The sequence below is a fragment of the Arachis ipaensis genome, chromosome B7 (genome assembly GCF_059453495.1).
Source record: "Arachis ipaensis isolate K30076 ecotype BB chromosome B7, ASM5945349v1, whole genome shotgun sequence".
NCBI lineage: Eukaryota > Viridiplantae > Streptophyta > Magnoliopsida > Fabales > Fabaceae > Arachis > Arachis ipaensis.
Genome location: NC_142442.1, coordinates 69,251,159 through 69,258,050, shown reverse-complemented (window position 1 = coordinate 69,258,050; position 6,892 = coordinate 69,251,159). Strand labels below are relative to the sequence as shown.

The following is a 6,892-nucleotide window of genomic DNA, read 5'->3' as shown; positions in this document are numbered from 1 at the left end:
ATGAGGTCTTTATTTAAGGTTGTGGGGCCAAGGTAAAGGTAAGGGTGTATGTATAAGGCTAAGTGAGCTAATAAGTGAATCCTTGATTAGTCTAAGATCTCACCTAACATACATATTTATAAAGCAAAGCTTATTTACCTATTTACCCAATTTTTTTCACTTTGTATTGCAAGCTCATATATTAACTTTAACTTTTGTCCCATGTGTATTGATTCTTTTTTATTTTGCAATTGGGGAATTTTTTGTATTCCCTTTATTTAAATAGAAATTTTTTTTTATTTTTTTAGTGCACATGGTAATTCAATTGTTTTGATTTCACATGAGCATGCTTTCCAAAACTTTTATTTTGAAATGTCTTTATTCTTTTTAACTTTCTACCTTTGTTTTATCATCCATGTTCCCATAAGGTTCCCCACACTTAAACAATACACAATTTCTATCTTAAGCTAACCAAGGATTCAACTTGGGATTTTTATTTTGTTTTTCTGCTTAAGGCTAGTAATGTGGTTTATAGAACAAGAGGGGATTAAAAGCTCAAGGGGGCTAACAAGGGTGATGTAAAAGGTAGGCTAATTTGGGATAAGTGAGCTAGAATCAAATAATGGCCTCAATCACTTTCTTGGTATGTATCTATATTCTATAATTGGACATATAGATTAAAACAAAGTAAAGAACATCAGAATAAAAAAGAAGGGCAAAACACACAGGAATAAAATATTATGGTTTGAATGTAACCATACAATTAAGCTCAAAACTCACAGGCTGTGTGTTCTCTAGCTCAAAAATCATATCTCAGTTATATATGTCATGCAAGTAAAAATTAAGGGTTCCCATTATTCTCAATGTAAATCTTAGGGTGGCTTTAAAGTTTTAGTGTTTCTCCTTGATGAAATGGTGTTAACTAACTAACATGTAATGCTATATATACAAGGTGTGTGGATTGTTTATGTTAAAGTATCTAGTTTACTTCCTTTTTATTTTCAATTTAAACCAAACTATCATATACTAAAAGGGTAAACTATACTAATTAATCCACATATTCTATAACTAATAAGTTAGAATTGCAACTAAACTAACTGGCTAAAATATAAACTAAGGTGCAACATGCAGAAATAGAGTAGAAATACATGAAAAGAGCAATATATAAGTACTAAGAAATAAAAATAAAGACCAAAATAGAGAAAAATAACAAAATAAAATAAAAAGAGTCTGTAGTGGTTCACCAAGAAAAAAAAACGCCAGAGATGGCAACCTCCCCACACTTAAAATAAAGCATCGTCCTCTATGCCCACTCAAGCAGGATGTGAAGGAGTGTCATCACGGGAAGGATGGGTGGCTGGAGTCTCTGTGGTGGTGGTCTGAGGATCTGCCTGCTACAGAGGAGGTGCTGACTGTATAGGAACCTCTGGATCTGCAGCCTGAATCTGATTCGGCTTCTCCTGCTGTGATGCAGCCTGCTCCGGGCCTGCCTGCTCAGCCTCTCTCTGTGGATGGGTCTCCGCCTCATGATCATCCGCCTCCTCCTCAGATGGCTCTGATGGTGTGTCAGGCTCGGAGGGGATGTCACCACCAGATCGTATAATCAGCTTTAGGTGTTCATAGCGTCGCTTGCTGCGACGCTCAGATCTCTCATATCGGCGCCGGTTGCGGCACTCTATCTGGTCTAGCTGCTGAAATAGGTCGTGCACGAGGTGAAAAACTGGCTCTGAGGCAGGTGGAGGTGCAGTGGTGGTAGTTGGGGTAGTAGTAGATGAAGAGGGGCCAGCTGAAGGTGTGGCTGTCTCATCAGGGGCAATGAGAAATGGAGGTCTGTAGTCCAAAGCCAGAAAGTTCCTGCTGTGAGGGATAATCTTCTTGCATTCTGCAGCAGGTGGCTTCTCATCAGCATCCTCCCAAGGCACGTCAGCTCGATGTCCGAGCTGGGTAATCAGATATGGGAAGGGGAAAGTGCCTCTGACGTGGACCCTGGCCATGTAGTACCGGATAAATCGTGGCAGGTACAGGTCCTTACCCTCCATCACACACCAGAGGAGGGTGATCATAGCGGCAGGTAGCTCCGTCTCATGAGTACTCGGCATAATAAAGTTGCTCAAGATCTGGTGCCAGAGCCGAGCCTCATCATTTAAGTATATCCGCTTGATTCCCTTAGGCATGGTGGTGTTCTGACCCATGACCCATGGGACAGTCGGGTCAAGGGCTATCCTTGCCTTGACCGCATCCCAGTCAAACCTCATAAAGCGCATGTCCTCCTCAGCCTTTTGGTAACCAACAAGCTGATCGGATTTAGGCTGAAGCTGCAGAATATCCTCAATGGCCTCTTCAGTGAGCAGTATTTGTTTTCCTCTTAGGTTCACTGCATCTAGGGAAGTTTTGAAGTAATTGCAGTAAAACTCTCTTACCCAAGAAGCATTGACCTCTGTCAGGTTTCTCTCCAGGAAGAACCAGCCTCTTTGTTTGATTTGATCGGAGGTGTATTGCTGGAGTTTTTCCGGAATTTTCAGAGTCCGCTCCAGGTACAGGTTCCTGGAGGTTGCAAATACCGGATACTTCAGCTCGCAGTATCTGTTTGCAAACTTAATGGGATCGGTGGCAGGGAGTAGCTGGTCAGCCTTCTCCTGCGGGGTAAAGTGTTTCTCCCGCCAGGAGTCATCATGCATGATGTCCAGGATAGACATAGAGGATTCTCCTCTTTTCCGTTTTCCAGTTGTTGCCTTTCCTTTTCCTTTTCTTTGGGTGTCAGACATCTTGAAAAAAAGAAATCTAGGATATAATAAAAATAGGAAAACAAGTAGGCAAATAACAAAATAAGCACATAGTGGCAAAGGAGCAGTAGAATAATGAAATGAGTTGAATAATTGTGCATTTTGGATTGGTTCGGAATTAAAAAGCTGAGATGAGAAATTTCAATCCAAAATATAATATAAATAGAATCCATGTTAATTAGGAAAAACTATAAACATGCCTTGAGTTAAAAAGTAAAAGTAAAGAGTGAGTCAAAAAGCAGAGGGGGGTTGTTAGAAAGTTAAAAGTGGTGTTAAATTGAAAAAGAGGTTAGAAATAAAAAATCAGTGAGTTAGTAAAAAGAAAGTCAGAGTAAGTGGCAAGATGATTGGTTTCTAAGTAACAAAAATTTCACAGTTTGAAGTAACACACAACTCATATTCAAGCAAGGAAATCAAGTTGTTGATGATTCATATAGATATATCAATAACGAAAATTTGAAATCAAATCATCAATAATGTGATTTATTAATCGGGGAAACAAAAGGAATAGGAATGCTGGCCCGTGCATTCAGGAATTAGTTTGGTGAAAGATAAGGAAATCAAAATTGAAAATGCCAAAACCAATACATGAATGAGAATCAAAACAATTTACAGAAAATTGGGCAGCATTCCGGCTAAAATTGGATGTTCCCGGAAAATAAACAGCAAGCAGAATAGTTCATATAAATTAAAATAAACTGCAAATAGGTATAAATAATATGAACATGAAAGAGCAGTCATAATAGCAGCATGAACAGTAAGAATATCATATGAACAATACTTAGATCACAGCAACAGCAGAATTGCAAAAATTATAAAACAAGTAGCAAGAACAGCGTAATTAATCAGGCCTAGATCCACTAACCACATCCTAGGCTACCTAACCACCTAGAATCCACTACAACATACATATCTAACTAGCCTAATTTTGAACATAAACGGAAAAAATATGCAATTAACTACGAATTGAAAGAGTGGCGTTTGGCGGAACCTGGTAGGCGTATGAATGAAAGTAGGGCAGAGAGATGGTAGGGGGTGGTTGTGGTAGTGGTTGACATGGCGGTGGTGGCTGTTCGGAGGCAGGGGGTTTTCGGGTAGGGGTAATGGGAGGGGTAGGTGTTAAGGGGGAAGGAAGGGAAGGGGTGAGGGTGTTGGTGGTGGGTTACATGGCGGTGATGGTGGCGCGGTGGGGGTGGTGGTTGCGGAGGGGGCAGCGGTGGTGGAGGGAAGGGTTGCAGAGAAGAGGAAGAAGAAAAGGGTTGGGGGGGGGCGACAGGGTAGGGTTTCGCGTCACTGGGGGGTTAATGAATTTGAATCCACGCGATCGCGTGGCTGGGGTGGAATGGGGGTTGACGCGATCGCGTGAGTGATGCGACCGCATGGAATGGAAAAAGGATGAATGACGCGGTCGCGTGGGGCATGCGACAGCGTCGCTGGAAATTGTGCGAAACGCACAATTCCAGCGTTGTTTCGGTGCAACTCTCTGTCTCCACTGGGGTGCCATGATATCCTCGTGACGCGGACGCATCGCTCACGCTATCACGTGGGATGGGTGTTGTGCAAGTGACACGATCGCGTCAAGGACGCGACCGCGTGGGTCGATTTGTGCGAAACGCACAACAGCCGCACGATTCCAGCCCAACTTTCTGGGTGTTGGATTTTTACGCCGATTTCCAAATCACGCGACCGCGTGAATGACGCGGAGCGTGGGAGGTGGTTTTCGCAACTGACGCGATCGCATGAGCAATGCGGTCGCGTCGCACGCCCTTTTTTTTATATGTAATTATGCAATTATGCAGTATGCAATGCTAATGAATAATATTCAGGTTCAATTGAAAAAAGAATAAAAATAAATAACACGAAATAAAACTGAAAAAGAAACGACCATACCATGGTGGGTTGTCTCCCACCTAGCACTTTTAGTTAAAGTCCTTAAGTTGGACATTGGGTGAGCTTTCTGTTATGGTGGCTTATGCTTAAACTCATCCAAAAATCTCCACCAATGTTTGGAATGCCAACAGCCTCCGGGGTCCCAAACTAGGCATGTAAAGCTTATGAGCAGCTTCAAACAGATTCTCAGGCTCCCGGGGTGACGAATGTCAGAATAGATTCCAGGATCCCAAACTTTGCTTTTAAATCCGCCTTCGTCTTGATCTATATTTTTCTATCCGGGCGGTTTAGAAATTAGATTCTCACCAAGATAACCAAACGTTTTCCGAGATCCATTCGATTGAACATGATGCCAATCCGTGCACTTCGAGTTGAAGCGTGAAATCTTATTGAACCTTGTGCACCAGCTCTGAGTGCGAGCCATTTCCCTCTTATTCTTAAAGCCGCAGAGAGCTCTAAGCTGGCCATCTGTTTCAAGCAAACCATATTCAAGTGAAAAAGTAAAGATAAAGGTTAAGGATTGTACCCACTTGAAGCTTGTATTAGGTGGTAATGGCCTTGGGGTAGGTGTTTCCAGTGGTTCTGTAAGTTCTACTCCCTTATGCTCTTCTGTGAATTTCTCCACTTCCTTGCAGAATTCTTCAAATGCAACATCGTCCTGATCAAAGTCTTCTATGTCTTCCTTATTACTCAAGTCATAAGCTGGAGGTTGAGAGAAATCTACCTCCGCATCTTCTTTGTATTCACTTGGATAAGGTTCTTCAATCTCAGAGAATTCACTTGCGGATGCAAGTTCATTACTAGGAGAACTTGACTTGTGACTATCATCATCAAGGAGATTTGCTTCTTGTATTATTCCGTCTAGTTCTTCATAAAAGACTTGCCTTGGGGGTTGTGCACTATCCTCCTTAGCATCAATTGTAACGTCCTTGACAGAATTTTCCACAACTCTGGATTCCTATGGAAGTTCAGCGTCTCCTAAGTCTTCAACCAACTCTTCTTCATTTATAATGACAGCTTCCTCTACTTGTTCCAGTACGAAGTCACGCTCCATGGAGGTCAGTGGACGTCCATTGAGGTCTTCCTCAGTGGAGATTACTGCTTCTTCCTCCTCTCCATGTTCGGCCATGTGAGATGTGGTTATGGCCTTGCACTCTCTTTTAGGATTCTCTTATGTATTGCTTGGGAGAGTACTAGGAGGGAGTTCAGAAATTTTCTTACTCAGCTGACCCACTTGTGCCTCCAAATTTCTAATGGAGGATCTTGTTTTAGTCATGAAACTTTGAGTGGTTTTAATTAGATCAGAGACTATAGTTGCTAAGTCAGAATGGCTTTGCTTAGAATTCTCTGTCTGTTGCTGAGAAGATGGTGGAAAAGATTTGCCATTGCTAAACCTATTTCTTCCAGCATTATTGTTGTTGAAGCCTTGTTGAGGCCTCTATTGATACTTGCATGAGAGGTTTGGATGATTTCTCCATGAAGGATTATAGGTGTTTCCATAGGGTTCTCCCATGTAATTCACCTCTTCCATTGCTGGGTTCTCAGGATCATAAGCTTCTTCTTTAGGGGAAGCTTCCTTAGTACTGCCTGGTGCAGCTTGCATTCCAGACAGACTCTGAGAAATCATATTGACTTGCTGAGTCAATATTTTATCTTGAGCCAATATGGCATTCAGAGTATCAATTTCAAGAACTCCTTTCTTCTGATTTGTCCCATTATTCACAGGATTCCTTTCAGAAGTGTACATGAATTGGTTATTTGCAACCATTTTAATGAGTTCCTGAGCTTCTGCAGGCGTCTTCTTCAGATGAAGAGATCCTCCAGCGGAGCTATCCAATGACATCTTAGATAGTTCAGACAGATCATCATAGAATATACCTATGATACTCCATTCTGAAAGCATGTCAGAAGGACACCTTCTGATCAATTGCTTGTATCTTTCCCAAGCTTCATAGAGGGATTCACCTTCCTTCTGTCTGAAGGTTTGGACTTCCACTCTGAGCTTACTCAATTTTTGAGGTAGAAAGAACTTTGCCAATAAGGTATTGACTAGCTTTTCCCAAGAGTTCAGGCTTTCTTTAGGTTGTGAGTCCAACAATGTCCTAGCTCTATCTCTTACAGCAAAGGGAAAAAGCATAAGCTTGTAGACCTCAGGATCAACCCCATTGGTCTTGACAGTGTCATAGATTTGCAAGAATTCAGCTAAGAACTGATGAGGATCTTTTAATGGAAGTCTATGA

The 6,892-nt window shown here is 41.8% G+C and overlaps 1 non-coding gene across 1 annotated transcript; it reads left to right on the top strand.

Annotated features, from left to right (window-relative positions):
* Positions 1 to 6,553: 6,553 nt before the first annotated feature.
* On the top strand, positions 6,554 to 6,657 carry LOC148552921 (small nucleolar RNA R71). Its single transcript, XR_015893003.1, has one exon. It is a non-coding gene; the product is annotated as a small nucleolar RNA R71 (small nucleolar RNA).
* Positions 6,658 to 6,892: the final 235 nt, after the last annotated feature.